Source organism: Dipodomys ordii, unplaced genomic scaffold, assembly GCF_000151885.1.
Source record: "Dipodomys ordii isolate 6190 unplaced genomic scaffold, Dord_2.0 Scaffold62, whole genome shotgun sequence".
Taxonomy (NCBI): Eukaryota; Metazoa; Chordata; class Mammalia; order Rodentia; family Heteromyidae; genus Dipodomys; species Dipodomys ordii.
Window position 1 is genome coordinate 10787419 of NW_012267278.1, and position 17577 is coordinate 10804995.

Genomic DNA, 17577 nt, shown 5'->3' on the forward strand with positions numbered 1-17577 from the left:
GAAAAATACTGCAAGCTTCAAAGTTGTCTTGTGTCTTTGTTCATCCTTGTGATCACTGTTCAGAAGTGTAAAGGTAAAGAGGTGAAGATGAAGACTAGATATTAGGTGAAAGGAAGTTTATATTAATATTAAAAAAATCTTTATTGAATTTGTAGTTTGCACTCCTCTGGAGCAGATTGCTGATTTTAAAAAGGACATAAATATTGCTGGTAACATTTTGATTCCTTAAACAAATTTGTATTTTGGGTTTTTAAAAAATACTGCTCAGCTATAATAATAATAACTATAAAAGAATGTGTGGTATAACTTTTGGTGCCAAAATTATAGACCAGTTTTTAAAAGAAATATGAAGTCAGCATGTAATCAAGAATGTTGTGACAATGTATAGGTCTTTATTAATGCAGTTATGATTTAGGCATTGAGATCTATAAAATATTTTCTTGAAGCTTGGATAGTCATCTCTATGCATTTTCAGTGAAACTGGTGTACATTGTTTAACAAGAGGAGCTGTGACTTGGGTAGTTCCATTTTATTCCATCAACGATTTAGCATTTCCAAAGCAAATACAATCAACACAGTATTTCATTTCAATTGGGATCTTTTTGGGGGAGAACATGAAAAATGGTTTACCTTAAAAAGAATGGGGGAGAAAACAAACTAGATAAACCTTTTAGCTATTTGATCATACCAATTTATTCCTGGTTTCTTACATCAGAATCCAGAATTTATTGAAGTTTCTGAAGTATCCAATGTACTATTAGTATTATCAAGTCAAAAGTATTTTGAAACATTTCTAAAAATTAAAAATAGCCTTTTTTTATCATTACAGTTCAAAGTTGAGAACAAAGCTAAAATCCTTGGGTTTTGGCTTAGATAAGGAAGATGATGGATTGCATAGATTAATGATATTTATTCCTGGCTACATCTCTGCCAAGGAAAGAATAAAATACTTTACCTTAACAGTCTCCTCTGTTTTCACATTCATTTGGGAATAAGGTACCCATTCTTACATAAATGTGTATGTGTATGTGTGTGTGTGTGTGTGTGTGTTGTGTGTGTGTGTGTGTGTATGTGTGAGTTTGTGTAACTAATAGTTTGTAACTGTATGACCGAGAAATAATAGGTGGGAAGGAACTAAAATCACTGATTGAAGGGAGAAGTAGCTCCCTCTAGGCCTGTTAAGAGATAATAACTTCATATGCCACTCTCTGGTAACTGGAACTGATGGCTCACTAGAGCATTCTTCATTACTGAGTAAGTAGCATTATGAAAATACTCACTTGATTATGTAAACGAAATGCCTCTATGTTTAAAATTTCATGTATTAAATATTTTTTGCAGCCATCTTTAACATTACTTTTGAACATGGAACATTACTTTTCTGGAATTACATTTCTAGTTCTCACTGTTCTTTTAGGTTAATATAAAAATGGCGTCTTTCATTTAATGGAGTTAGGTGTAGCCAAAAGGTTTTCTTTAATTATATTTATTCATGCTGTTATACTTAAGGTCTGTCAGCATTTCCATTATAAACTTCTGTTTTCAGAATTTTCTAACAGAGCTATGAAAATTAGCTTTGGGCAAAAACTTGACATATAAGGCCTCCTGAGTTTCTCTCTCCTCCCTATCCCGTTTTCATTTTTACTGATGTAAGGGTGAGTGATTTCAAAATGCCTTTTGGCATCTGCAGATATCATTTGGAGTTTAAAAAGAAACAATAAATATTCAGGCTTTGTACCTGTTTGTTCTAACACTTAAGGGAAGTTGTGGACTTAGGAATTTAAGCGAAATGGTTATTGATCAACTGACATCCTATTTTGTAGGAAACAAGAGCCTAGTTCCAAAGAATCTAAGGGTATTTGAGAGCTTGCCTAAAAAAGGCAAATGTGAGACAAAGGAAATAGTTCAAAGGGTATACTTTTACTTTCTTTCCTTTAAAAAAAAAAAACCCTGTACATTAAAAGTATTACTACTGAAAGGGTAAAGGCTGTTTTTCCTTGCTTCAAAATATATTTTTGAAAATTCTAAAATCTACTTTTTTCTCTTCTCATGAGATGAGTGTTATTTATTGGTTTAGATACTTGAAGGCTTATATGTGTATGTCCGTGTGTGTGTGTGTGTGTGTGTGTGTGTGTACACAAGAACTCAGGGCTTCAAGCTCTTGCTTGGCTTTTTCACTCAGGGTTGGCACTGTACTACTTGAGCCATACTACTATTTCCTAAGTATCATTTCTACTAAGCAAAGATTTTTCTTTTTTCTTCAGTCAGAGAACTGGGGGCTACCAGAAAGGAGACAGAACAATATAATGATCAGTAATGCCAAATAATTTACCTGATAATATCAGGAAAAATTCAAATGGTAATCTGGACAGCAGACATGTTTTTTGTTGTTGTTATTGAATGTTTTGTATAACTCAATTACAGCTTTAGAGATTAAAAAAAAAAAGTTTTATTTTGGGTACCTGTGGCACCTGCCCATAATCCTACTTAGTTCAGAGGCTGGTTTGTAATTCATTCCTATTGCAGTGGCCATTTAAGAAGCATTTTTGTGTTTGTAATGAATAATATTTTTTGAAAAAGTTAAGGCAGTAGAAAACATCAACATTGTTGTACTATATTGGACTTGTTGAAAATTGAAATTCTTACTAAGAGCTACTTTTATAGAAAAAGTAGTAAGATTTTTAAGTAGAGTTAAATACAGCATATATGTTTGCCCTTCTCTTTTTATTCAGCTTATTTTTTTTGTAATGTCTTGGCATCATTTTAACATTGCATTTTATTTTCCCAGCCATCATTACCTTTATAAAACAATAATAAAGCATGCCTTAATCTCTGCTTCCACAGCTTTTCCTTCTCAGCTTTTCAACAGCTTTATTGAGATTCAACTCACATATACAGTTTACTTCTTTATTAAGGATTTTATTAAGAAATTTCAAGACAGGCACCAGTGGCTCATGCCTGATATCCTAGCTACTCAGAAGGCTGAGATTTGAGGATTGGAATTTAAAGGCAGCCTGGACAGACAACTTGGGAGACTCTTGTCTCCAGTTAACAAGGAAAAGCTACAAGTGAGAAGTGTGGCTTAAGTGGTAGAATGACATCGTTAAGAGATAAGCTAAGGGTCAGCTCTGAGTTCAAGCCCTAGTGCCAGCAGGCAACAACTACAAAAACAATTCATACAGTATCCATTCGTTTTTAACAATATTTGAGTTATACAATCATTTCTACCACTTTAAAACATTATTACACCTTTAACCAGTACCTGTACCTTTTAGCACTCCCCATTTTCCCCAACATGACAGCAATCTTAGCAACCTCTAATCTACTTTTCTCTTTCTTAAATTTACCTATGACAATTTGTCTATTTTGTGACTGGCTTCATTCACATTGACAAACATGATCAGGGTTTATTTTATTTGTGGGATATACTAGTACTCCATAGGTTTTTGTGGACAAAAAAAAAGGTTTCAGTGTGTTGATACAACATTTATCTCTCTGTTAATGAATATTGTGATTGTTTTCACCTTTTGGATATAATGAGTCAGGAAGATTCATGTAAAAGGTTCACAAGTTTTTGTGGGAATATATCCTTTTTTTTTGGTGTATACCTAGCAGTGGAATTCTGGCTCATATGCTGTTTAAGTTTTTGAGGAAAATGCCTCATTTCCAAGGCTGTACCATTTTACCTTCCACCTATGGTATGTCAGAGTTTTAGTTCTCTACAACTTCACCAATACTGTTGCTTGTCTGTAATTGTGCTCCAGGGGATATAAGGTAGTATTTCATTATGGTTTTAATGTTCGTTTGCTGATGACTGGACACTATTTTGTATGCTTCTTGGTCTTTATATCTTCTTTGAAGATCTTCTGTCCATTTTATTTTATTTTCTATTAATAAGTTTTTCTATTGTGAAAATACCATACAGAGGAGTTACAATTACATGAGCAAGGTAATGAGTACATTTCTTATCAAGCATTGTTGTTACCTCCTCCTTTGTTTCCCCTTACTATCCCTGTTCTCCCATCTCCGCACCCCCTCCCCCTGCCTTCTGTCTATTTTAAAACTTGTTTTGATTATTGAGTTTGAGTTCTTTATTTGGTTTTGATACAGATCACATGACAGATACACAATTTACAGGTTTTTTTTTCTATTCTGGGGATTCACTTTCTTACTGTTATCTTTTGTTGCACAATTTTTAAAAAAATTTTGATAAAGGCCCATGTATTTTTTCTTGTTGATTGTGTTCATTTCTTCTCATCAAATGTGTCTCCTCAGAGGAAACATCCACTTTTTATAACCTGTAGTAACATCCTTATGTGAACACAAGGAAAAAGTTATGTGTTAATAATTATAGCCTTAAGAGCTATCCACAACCCAGTTGTCCTTACCTCTGCATGTTTTTCTTATAATGCCTTCACTAGTATTTAAGAAATCTGGAATCCTACCTTTGTTTCTGTTTTTCTTTCAAAACTATTTGAAGCTTGAGAGGCTAGCCAAAAAAACAGCTGAATCTGAGGGCTAAGGAAGCTAATACATATATAGAAAAGGGTTAAATCAGGAGAATGAGGTAACAAAATCAGGAGGCAGAAATGGTCAGTGCTAGTCAGTAGGTGAGCTGGGTTATTAGAAAAGGAAAAAAAATCTGTTGGGATTATTTGAGTGAATGGAAAGGTGGTTTCAGAAGTTAGGAGATAAGTGGAGATAGAATTGGATAGAAGTTAGGTCATGATCAAGATTAGAATTAGAGAACATACATGGGAAGAGTTAATGCATTCTATTCAGTAAACATCTGTGTATATCAATTGTGATTTTTTTGGGGGGAGAGGTCATTCATGGGGCTTGAACTAAGGGCCTGGGCACTGTCCCTGAGCTTTTTTACTCAAGGCTAGCCCTCTACCACTTTGAGCCACAGCTCCATTTTTGGTTTTTGAGTGATTAGTTAGATAAAAAAAAGTCTCACGGATTTTGCTGCCCAGGCTGGCTCGAACCACGATCTTTAGATCTCAGCCTCCTGCGTAGTTTGGATTATAGGTATGAGCAACTGGCACCTGGCTATTAATTTTTAACTCTGTAATTTCTTACCTTACTTTCTAGTTTGTGTTACAGTTATTTTCTCCAGTAGATGCATATTCATTCAAAAGTATTTATTCAGCAAATTCAACTAATATTTTAAGTACCTTTTCCAATTGGTGACACTTGGAATAGAATGATCAAACTAAATGAAATCTGAATAAACATTTATATGTTTATTACATGAAAGATAGTTTAAGAATGGAGGAAGAAAGCTAGTTGTTTATTCAAACCATCACCTTTTTAGAAAGCTTTTTTATTCTATTTGTCATTACCCTTACTTGATACTCATTTATAACTGTTCCTAAATTTTGGCTGTTTATAAAACAGTTTTTATCCATATTTAAATGAAAAGAGACAACAGTACCTGTGCAGTTGAATATGTATTATGTATGGCCTAAATATCATCTCTAATGGTTGCTTACTAAGCACTCATCAGCAAAAAGGAACTCCAAAGCACCACAGAGATCCGTTCTTCTCTTTTAATTGAAAGACTTTCTGTGTTATTGAAAAGCAAAAAAAGTAGTCTAGCTGAGTTTTGGTGTACCATTTTCATTTTATTTTCTTAATTTAGTAATAATCAAATTATTTTTCTACTGAAATATGGAAGCAAGTGAACACCAATGAGCCTTTGATCTTTCTTTTAAAGGATTTTGAGAAGTACTTCATGGAGGCTTGGTCTATAAAAACTCTTTGAATCTAAAAAGTAGAGATTTAGTGGGATTCAATGGGAAGCAAAATATTTAGAAAGGGGAACTAAATGGAGTAGAGGAAATAATAAGCTAAATAATTTAAGAAACTATCCCAGAATTGAAAATCTGCCCAGAAAAGGCCTATTGAGTGATGCTGCCTAATATAAGAAAATACAGTGACAACAGAATTTGAGATGCAGAATACTGTATACAAAGATAAGATGGTAGAGCTTCCACTGGATTCCTTACCCTTCTGCTCTTTCATTTTTTGTATTTGTTGTGCCTGTGGTCTTGTAATGTCTAGTTTATAAGCTTGGTGAAATTTTATATTTACCCTAATTTCCAGTAGTTGTAAAATTCTTAAGAGAAGATGAATGGAACTTTATGTTAAGTGTCTTTTTTCAAGATGAACTCCTTTCAAGGAGATGAATGGACCTATATGATTTTTTTTTCTGCTTCATAGTTATTACCAAAGTTTGAAGTTAGCCCAAATCTGATTTTTCTGGGATGAAGCTAAAAATTCTACCTTTCAAGATTACACAGGGAAAAGAGGGAAGAAAAAGGTAGAGAAAGAACCTTGAAGCAGATATTGAGATGAAGAACATTGGATAAAGGGAGAGAGAGAAAAGAAATATACTTTGTTAAGAAACCATTTTATTCTTTTGAAAGCTTGGTTGTTTAGAGAACAGATGTGCCATGATTATTTTCTCTGCCAAGCCTTAGAATATTTCTTTTTAGGAAATGGTAATAAATTGAAAGATGTTGTAGTGAGGTGAAAGCCACTTTCCCCAATCTTATTTATGTCACTGTTGTTCCTTGTCTGAATCCCGTGGTTCACTATAGGTTGCAGACCACCCAGATCTTTGAAACTTTAGATGAAATTCAGCAGTGAGCTTGTAGGAAGCATAGCTCCTGTGCTTTACCGGCACCACACAGTGCTGTTTTTTAAACCAGATACATGTTGTCATAATAAATACATTGAAGACCAATGAATCCCATTCGTGACAGGTTTGCTAAAGCCAACTTGTCTTCACCTATAAAACAACTGAGATTGTGACTTTAACAAGTGGATGAAATCTGAAGGAGCATGCATAGTGGCTTTTGGTAATCTGGGAGTAGTCAGTGGGATCATTTATGTCCTGTAAGTGCATACCTGATAGGTTGTTTTTGAAATGTGACATGCCAGATGAGGGAAGGAAACAAATCTCTTAACTATTTCCATCATTATTTTTGGCTTAATAAAACCCCAAAAGGTACTCGAAATTATGGACAAAGTAAATTCATGAGTTTTAAAACAGTCCTAGCTATCTTCCCATCTTCTGGTGTTACCCTAAATCTGTTTTCTCTAATGTGTTTTGTGGAAACACATGTGAGTACCTTTTTGTTTTATGATATGGACTTCCTTTTGCCACCATACTGTTTATAAGGAAACAACCTTACCTTTCTCCATCAGTCTTGTAGAGAAGGGTGAATAATTGTCCTTTTTCAGACTTTATTTATATTTTAACTAAATTGAGAACAAATACAGAGTGAAAATAGCATTTGGAACTCTTAATTTCAATAGTTTCTTCTTTCCCTTACAAGATATATATTTTTCTCTCTTTAGGATATCTCTCTTGTCAGATTTAAGGCTTATTTAAAATGAAAAGAAAGCTGGAACAATTTTCTTTATTCCATTTCAGTCTCCTAAGGCCTATTTCCCCCTGGTGAGCTCATAGCAACAGGGGGGTTTAAGGGAATTCAGCTTTCTGCAAATTAATGTCTCACATCATGAAAATTCAGGACTTTTTTTTTTTTATCTTGAAAAGTAATACAGTGAGTGCGAGTATTATTTCTTGCCAGCGGGTGGAAGATGAATGATTTTGTCACAGTTTTACTGCTTGATGAGCAGTGTCCTGAGGGTCAGGCTTAAGTCTGTGTCACTATGCTGCTCATTACTCTTGAGCTAAATAAGGGCTGATTGGATCTAAATTGCCTAGCACATGGGCCACAGATGAGCTCAGTGAGCAGGGGATGACCTGCTATTCAGTCTGGGAGTAACCCCGGTGTGCAAATGCAGCATTAGAACACCGTGGGAGAATGAGAGGCTACCGGCTGCTGCCAGCAAAAGAAATCGAAATGTAAAAACTCTTTGATGCTGTGATGTTAGAATTTGAAATGTAGGAAGTGACAGGTTGATGGTACTTATCAGCTTTGGCTGGATTAGAGAACAGTGTCATCTTGCTTATATAATGACAGAAGAATGAAGCCAGTAGCTAACTACTGTGAGTTGAGCAGCTGCTGTTGCCACAGCCAGTCGTTGCTGCCTCCTACTGGCATTTTCCTGGAAACCAGTAAAATATAATGAAGAAAATAGCCTTCTCTCTGGGTTCCCAGGAATCTGGGGTGCTTCAGTGCTGAAGAGCTGCTAGTGAAAGAATTCAAAACAAAGGGACCGTGGTGTGTGTGGGTGTGTGTGTGTGCATGTTACAGAGAGAGATCAAGAGCTTACGTAATAGTAAAATTAGGTAAAAAGCATCAATATGTGGAAATTGGTTGCTCCAGAATTTTGTAGTGAAACAAAGGTTAATCCATTTATAAAATGAAACTACTCGGGGCAAGAACCCTCATATACTCCCCTGGAATAGTCTTTCGGGGACCTCAGGTAGGTGGGTTGATCTCTCAATTATTTGTTTTTATCAATAACAGCACTTTGCTTACAACTAATCTTTAAAATCCGACAGCAGGCTACCAACCAGTGTTAGGCACAGTTTGAATTAGACTTGATAAGACAAAGTGAAAAAATGTCCCTGATTATGGAGCTACCTTGCATAAAGCTATCTCCTAGGAAGTGGGATGGTAGACAAATACTTCTTAAAGTCAAAAGACTTGACAGACAAAATTGACCAAAATCCTATGATATTGAGACTTCCTGCTTTCATTTTACTGCTACACTTACAATTAAAATACCAATGGTAAGAGTTATGTTTCTGGTATTAAATGTAGAAAATGTAAATGAGCTTTTAAAGAACTACCCTAGGAGGACTGCTACTGCTATTTTGTTATATCCTTTAATACTTCCCACATTCATGTACATTAAAAAAATTATATTGGTTGTACAATAACTTGAACTCAAGTCCTTCTGTGCGAGGCAGGAGACTACCACACACTCTTAGCCTCTTTTTGTTTTAGTTCTGTCCCTAATAAGGTCTCATGGTTTTTCCCACTGCTGGATTTGCCTTTTGGTAGTAGCTGGGATTATAGGAGCACACTGCCTTGTCTAGTTTTTTGGTTGAGGTTTTATGAAGTTTTCCTGGGCTAGCTAGCCTCAATGCGATCCACCCAATCTCTACTCATAGGTCTTATACCCATCCCAAAATGGGGTTAGTGGGATTAAATGCTGTTCAGGGGCCCTTTTTTTTCATTCTATCATTAAACAGCTTTCCGTTAATAACATTTGCATTATTTTGATGTCTTCATAAGATTCTGTGGTAATTTGTTACTGGTGAAAGTGGTGAAAAGGCGGTGCCTTGGTTCAGGTGCGGAATGTGTGGGTGGTTCAGGAGGCCCTTCGGTATTACACAATGAATGTACGACTCCACCATTCATAGCATTGGAAATAAGGCTTCTATTTTCACACATTTGTTTGGTTATAAGTGGAAGGTATTAAAAAATAATACAAAACCTGAAATGGAATTCTAAAAAAGAAAAGCCATGGTTTATTTCAACTCAAATTTTATACATATGCATATACTTGCATAAATGACTGTATACATCTGACAAAAGGGAATTTTTACAAAATTTTAATTTAAGCTAGATTTTTACATGTCCCTTTTTTAAAAGAACAAATTGTAGGTTTATGGGTTGAAATAATAAAAATAGGAGGTTCTTGAGTCTATGTTGAAACAACATAAAAGGGTAAAAAAATTAGCCTTTATGTCCAAGAAAGTCAGGTAAAGAGCATGTTTCTGTTTGGACAATGCCACCCCTTCCCTCACGCCCAGTTTTTTTTTCTCCTGTCCCTACCACAATTTGTATAGTTCATTTTCAACAGTGTCTAGGAAATACCGCTACCGAATTTGTTCACCCTTTGTCTCTCCATTTCTGTGTCTTCCCTTGCTCTCCCAAAGACAGATGAACAAACAAGACAAAAAGAAAAATACAAAAACAGCAACAGAGAAAACCTTGTTTCCGTTTCCTGGAGTTAATTTTGATAAATATAATTTGGGGAGGGGAAGGGAAAAAACCAAATTGTTTAAATAGGGATACAGGTGGCCCCATTGCAACAATGAGATATACAAGACTGTTATGTCGAAAAATGAACCTTACAACTTTGGAGCAGGGGTGGGTAGTGGGAGGGGGGGGAAGATGGGAAGGGGAAACAAAGGAGGAGGCAACAATGCTTGATAAGAAATGTACTCATTACCTTGCCCGTGTAATTGTAACCCCTCTGTACGGTATTTTCACAATTAAAAAAATTTCTTTAAACCTGAAAAAAATACTTTATAGATCTAAGGCATTAAAAGTTTTTCACTTTAATCTGGGAGCTGGTGGATCATGCCTGTAATTCTAGCTACTTGGGAGACTGAGATCCGAGGATCACATTTTGAAGCCAACTGGAGCAGGAAAGTCTATGATACTCTTTATCTCCAATAAACTACTAAGAAAAAGCCAGAGTGGCACTGTGGCTCAAGTGGTAGAGGCTAGCATTGAGCAAGAAGCCCAAGGACAATGCCCAGGCCTTGAGTTCAAGCCCCAGGGCTAGCAAAAATAAAAATAAACCTTTTTGAACTTGACTTTTTCTAATCTGTAAAATGTGTATGGAGCTGAGAACCAGTAGCTTATGCCTATAATCCTTGCAGTTCAGGAGGCTGAGATCTGAATATTGTGGTTCAAAGCCAGCCCCGGCAGGAATGTCCATGAGACTTAAAAAAGCCAGAAATGGACCTGTGGTTCAAGTGGTAAGAGTACTAGTCTTGAGCAATAAAGTGCCCTGAATTCAAGCCCTAGGGGAAGCATGTCTGTGTATATGTGTGTGTATGTGTGTGTGAATGAATACATACTGAAACTGCTAACTTGAAGAATGAAAGTGATAGTGCATGTGTCTAAGAGAGTACCTAAAGATGATTGCTTTTATTGTCTAGTTTGTCTGTTGGTTTCAGAGAAGTGGCGTGAGGAGTTTCCCACTGTCAATTAAATTTTGTAGAACTCTGTCATGCATTACTTCCATGGTATTCATTGAAATGTTAGCTATGCTTTCCGTAATTGTATAAATTATTCTACCTTGGTCAAATCTCAATCTCCTTTTATCTGTATCATGGCCTATGAGAGAACTTTGTTGTGCTAATTTTGTAGTTATATACTTAACAGAAATGACCATTCGGTCAACACATTGGGTACTTGCTATGTCAGACTATGCTGACATTGGAAAGAATAGAGATATGTAGATAAAAACAGTTGCTGCTCTTCAACACTACACAGTAACTGTCTTATATTACCTAAGTATCCAGCATGACATACAGTATTGCTTAACAATGGGTGTTGAATGAATGGATGATAATTATATCAATGGTTTTGCCACCAATATGCACAATAACTGAAACAGGCCTTTAGGTAAGGGAACTTGCCATTGTGGTAATAGAGGCTATACACTGTATATAAAATACATATTTTAAAATGCCAAAGTAATTTTTTAGAGAATATAGAAAGATGGAAGGGACATTCTATTTTATGTGTTTTCATAGTACTAACATTTGAACCTAGGGCCTCACACTTGCTAGGCAGTTGCTGTAACTCTTCAGCCTTGCCTTCAGCATTGTTTTCTTGCTGGTTATTTTTGATGTAGGATCTCTTACTAAACTTTTTCTGCCCAGGCTGGCCTTGACTCTTGATCTTCTCACTTCTCAGGTTGTCCTCGCCCCCTCCAAGTAACTAGTAGTAGATAATAGACATAAGTCATCAGCATCTAGCTAAGTTTGAGGTCATGGCTAGGACTGAGGGATAAAAGAAACAAAGTGAAAGGGTGATCTGATTGACCCAAAATGATATTCTATAGTAAGACAGTAACAGTTAAGTGATATTTTGAGTAGTTAATGGAAAATTTTGGAAGTGTGACTTAAATTTCTTATTCTCAAATGTTCTTTTTCTGTATGTTTAGCTACTGATAAAATAATTAATTATTTGCATGTTCCATAATTTCTGTCATTGATACTCTAAACCTCATTATTCTGAGAATGTCAAAACACTTTGATATCATGTCATCCTAACTGTTATTTCATTCATGTAAATGCAGAGATTAGTAATTTCCAGTGACTTTCATATATCCATGCAGCTCTCTTCCTTCTGTAATATGTGATTCTAGAAGGGATAGGCTTAAGTATGAAGCAGACCTACTAATTATGATGCTCCATCTAGCTGTCTCTCTGTTGTATCTTTAGTAAGAGAAAGCCTTATTATTATTTTTTTTTTTTTTGGTCCGGTCATGGGGCCTGAACTTTGGGTCTGGGCACTGTCCCTTAGCTCTTCAGCTCAAGCCAGCGCTCTACCACTTGAGCCACAGCGCCACTTCTGGCTTTTTTCTTTTTGCTTATGTGGTGCTGAGGAATCAAACCCAGGGCCTCATGCATGCAAGGCAAGCGCTCTACCACTGAGCCACCTTCCCAGCCCCAGCCTTACTATTTTTTAAAGGGGATAATTAAGTCATAGGGCAGTGCTTGAGATCTCACTGCGAATCTGCTTATGACCAGAAGACTTTGGTGACCATTGCACTGCCCTTGACCAAAGAGCCTTAAGTGAGCCCTTTTTGTGTAGCTTCTCAGTTTCCCTTGTGAGACAATGATGGTCATATGCAGGTGGTTATTTTTGTATGGTGACTTATTTTTCTACTAAATGCTTTTCTTTCTAAAAGCAGATGCAGATATTAACATTTGTAATGAAATTATGTTTTCAGGACAGAAGTACCTCATCATTCTCTTATGTTACATTTAAACGTAATGTGACATTAGGCCAGAAACTTTTTTCTGTTTCATCTACAAAAGCCATTGTTGAGTGCAGCATTTGTTGCCATCCATGAGTACCCTCTGATTCCAGGAGTGGTACGTTTTCAAAGCTTACCAATCCAAAACAAACTTGATAGAATCATTTGCTGTGCTCTAATTTGCTTACAAATCTGGGAAATTCAGTGTGAAAAGATGAATGAAACTTTAAAAAAAAAAGTGTTTTTTTGGCTGAGCTCTCCCTAAGCCAGATGGCCTAGAACTCTCTAGCCTAAACTTGCATCAAATGGTAATTCTGCCTCAGCATTCTAGTATTGGGATTATGGATGTGCATATATGTTCACATATACATGTGAACTTCTTTTTGAAGTTCATCAAGTTTTTATTATCTAGATGCTTAAAATAGTAGATTTTCCACAAACATTTAATCTTTTAAACTCTAGCTTGAAGTGTTAAAGCTTCATTGTATTATACAGTATCTAATTTTGAAGATATAAAGCTGGGTGCCAGTGGCTCATACCTATAAGCTTAGCTATTCAGGAGGCTGAGATTTGAAGATTGCTGTTTGAAGTCAGCCCAAGCAGAAAAAAATCTGCAAGACTCTCATCTCCAATTAACTAACAGAAACCCAGAAGTTGAGCTGTGGCTCAAGTGGTATTGTGGAAACCTTGAGTGATAAAGATAAGGGACAGAGCCTGGCTCTGAGTTCAAGCCTAAGAACAGGCACTATATATAATTTATATATTTTGACCCTTACTTGTCTTAAACTTAGCAGTGGTTTATTTTTTATTGTATAATTTGGGACATAGAATATTGTTACTGTATAAAACCTTTTAAAATTGGGACGGATGGGGTAAATGATAAAAAGGATAATGTATCAATCAAGATGTATTGTACATAGAAACTGGTAGGTTCAATGGCAACCCTTTATACAACTACTTAAAGTATTTGAAAGGTCATTTACCAGGAAATTAAAATAATTTTAAATAATCTAGTTTATACGTATATGTATATGCACTTGAATAAAAATAATTCATAAAAATAAATGCTTTAAAAATATTTTTTTTTCAGTCCTGTGGTTTGAACCCTGGACTGTGGTGCTGTTCCTGAGCTTTTGTGCTCAAGGCTAGCACTCTACCACTTGAGCCACGGTTCCATTTCCAGCTTTTTGTGGTTAATTGGAGGTAAGAGTCTCATGGACTTTTCTGTCCAGGCTGGCTTGGAACTGAGATCCTCAGATAACATCTTCCTGAGTAGCTAGGATCAAAGATGTGAGCCACCAGCACCCAGCTTAAAAATTTTAAATAAGCTGTTATCCATCTAAAATTTAAAAGTTACACAGTGCTTAGTTTTCTGCTGCTTCTGCAGTGTCTGCTGTGATCTTGCTGGTATTTGATGGTTTCCTTGAATTATACTTTGTGATTAAAAAATCGTATTCTTCTTTTCTGCTATTTTGTGCTAGTCATCTTCTGGTCACTGTCAGAATCCTGACATAAATAACTTATAAGTAGGAAAGATTTATTTTGCTTCCGGTCAGTCCGTGTTTGCTTGCTCTTGTTGCTTTAGGCCTGTGGCAAAGGAAGCAGAGAGGCTAGGGTTACACTGTACCCTTTTTATTTTTTGCCAATTCTGTGGCTTGAGTTGGTGGCCTAGGAACATTCCCTGAGCCTTTTTGTGTTTAAGGCTAGCACTCTACCAATTAAGCCTTACAGCACTGGAGATAAGAATCTCATGGACTTTGCTTCCTGGGTTGGCTTTGAATCACATTCCTCAGATCTCAGAAGCAGTTGGAAATACAGGCATGAGCCACCAGTGTCTGGCTTTCACTGTATCCTTGAGGGCTCTCCCTCAATAACCAGCTTGCTTTCACTAGTTCCCACCTGCTTAAAGGTTCCACTGTGGGCTGGAAACTAAGCCTTCATTCAACACAAGAAGCCCTGAGCCCACACTTAAGATTCAAGTCATCTTACCTTCCTTTAAAGAATCGGAAATGCTTAATTTTCTTAAGGTAAATTAGAAGCAAACCATGAAGGGTCTTCTTGTTAACAGTACTTGCTGGGGCAGGTGCTCTATCAGTTGAGCCATACCCCTTGAACCACAACCCCTATCTCTCTCTTTTTTTTCTTTCTTTTTGGCCTTTTTTGGATAAAGTCCCATATTATCTCAGGCTAACTTTTGACAGCAGTCCTCCCTACTTGCTCTTCCTGTATGTCTAGGATCACAAACCTGTGCTATGACACTGGGCTTGTTAAGGTATGTATGTTTGGATTCTCACTAACTGTCCATTCTGCCCTTGAATTATAATCCTCCTGATCTTCCCTTCTGAGGAATACAGTGTCAGGAATACCTAGCCCTTTGATAGGTTAGTAGCTTTTCATATACAAACTCCAATTGAATTTATGTTCTGCAAAATAAGAATATGATATACAAGATAAATATTTTATTGTAGCTGATTGTAAAAAAGGTATTCATTTAATGCTTATTAGATTCTTAATATTTTAAGAATCTTAGTCTTCTTTAGAAGATCTGAGGTGTATGTCTGTACATGTAGGGATCAGGAGAGATCAGTTTTGAAAAGTGTCCAGCAGCCTTTGTTGTTGTTAAAATACTTTTTCTTAATTGTAAGTATATCCTGTAAAATGTAGGAGAAGTAAAAACCGTTTCAATAAAATAGTTTAATTTATGCTTGTGCAGTTAAGCAGTGCTCCTGGTTAACAGAAATACCCTTCAGCCACACAGGATTTTGGAGGGTTGGAGGGCACTCATTTGCACATAAATAGCCATTAACTGATAAATTCCCAGAGGTCTCCTGTTGCATGTTAGTGGTTCTGACCTACTTAGCTAGCTTAAATTTGTTTTACAGAATTATTATAATTCTATCTATAGTACTTAAACTTTGTGATTAATGCATGCCTCACAATACAATTAAAGTATAATTACACAGTTTCGCAGTTTTTAATCGTGGTGGTATTATTACAAAGATCCGGATTTTACAAATATTAAAAGAGTTAAGGTTTTGATATTTTTCATTTTCTCTGTTACTATGTAATTATGTTAAATGGTACCCTTTATGTCTGGAGAATGGATAAAAAGAAGGTGAGTCATTAAATGTAATATTTGCTAGTGTGGTATGTGCTGCCACATTGATATGCTGTCTACATTGATCTGTTACAGGTTTTCTTGCTTATATTCTTAAATGTTCCTGAATTACAGTAGAGTATGCCATTTTCTTACAGAACAGCATAATTGTACTGTTTCTTCTAGAAGCAGGGTAAATGTTAGTGCACATTAGAGAAAAACTGTAACAGGACTTGGGAGACCTATATTCTACTGTTGATACATGCTGGCTAGATATGCAGAGCAATGCACATTCTTGAAGGTTTGTGTTTGTTCAGATCTGTTCCATGGCCTCTTTTTACACAGCTATTCAGCTTAGTGGTATTTTTTAAATTTGTAAAGATTAGTGAAACAAGAAGAAGATGGCAACTGTGCATGTAGCACTAAAGTCTACACATTTATGAAAGTACACAATTTTGTGACTAAGTGTTCTTGGAGGCTGTTCTCATCTATTGACATTCAGCATTAAATTATAAATGATTGTTTTTGGGGGGTTGAATTCAAGCCTCAGGTTTGCGAGGTAGATGTTCTGTCACTTGAGTCACACCCTTAGCCCTGGTTTCTGCCAGATTATTTATATATATCTATATATCTGCATATCTCTCTCTCTCTCTCTCTCATATATATATATATATATATATATATATATATTTGAACTCAGGGCCTGGCCACTGTCCCTGAACTTCTTTGGTTTTGTTTTGTTTTTTGGTTGGTCATGGGGTCTGAACTCTGGACCTGGGTGCTGTCCTTCAGCTCAAGGCTCAAGGCTAGTGCTCTACCACTTGAGCCACAACACAACTTCTGCCTTTTTCTGCTTATATGATGCTGAGGAATCGAACCCAGGGCCTCATGCATGTAAGGCAAGCACTCTACCACTGAGCCACCTTCCCAACCCCTCCAACCCCCCCTCCCCCCCAGCATCTTTTGCTCAAGCACTTTACCACTTGAGCCACAGCGCCAGTTCTGGCCTTTTATGGATGGAGTACTGAAGAGTCGAACCCAGGGCTTCATGCATGCTAGGCAAGCACTCTATCACTAAGCCATATTCCCAGCCCCTTCCCAGATAGGCTTCCTATCGTTTTTAGGATGGTAGGCATCTATGACCATGTCCAGTTTCCCTTTGTTGAGATGTAATTTCTTAGCTATTGCTTCCAAGTGTTGACCTGAAACTGCAATCTTTTCATTTTCAGCTTCTCAAATGGCAAGAATTACAGGTATGCACCACTGGTATCTAACTAGTTGATTGTTTTTGAATCTGTTTTTAAATCTGGAAATAGCCCTGGGTATCTGTTCTGAGTTTCAGTTATTCTTCTATTTATGGTTGAGACTGATTTGTAATGTGATGTCCAATACCTGTCTCTACTCTCACTTATACCTCCAGTTAGTGTTGTCTTAATTTAACTCCTCTTTTAATAGTCTTAGCTTTAAATTCATATTTCTATTAATGGAAGTTCCCAGTAAAGTAAGATTGAATTATCAATTTTGTTGACGGGAATGGAGGGATGAAACAGCTTATTTTGAAACACTTAACAATATTCAAACATTGGAATAGTAAAAATTATGTTATGGAAATTTTTTGAATAAATGTTAAATAATAATTGCTAACGAACTGTGGAATGTTTTTTTTTTAAATAAATGTTTCTGAACAGCAGTTTGGATCAGCAGGTCATTCCTTCCTGTGTCACTGAGCATGGGAATGTGGTACACAGATACAGCATGGATGT

General features: G+C 36.2%; 1 protein-coding gene across 1 annotated transcript in view; it reads left to right on the forward strand.

Annotated features, from left to right (window-relative positions):
- Mms22l (MMS22-like, DNA repair protein) overlaps positions 1-17577 on the forward strand; it is a 101405-nt gene that overhangs the window by 30968 nt on the left and 52860 nt on the right. The gene's annotated exons all lie outside the window — the stretch shown is intronic.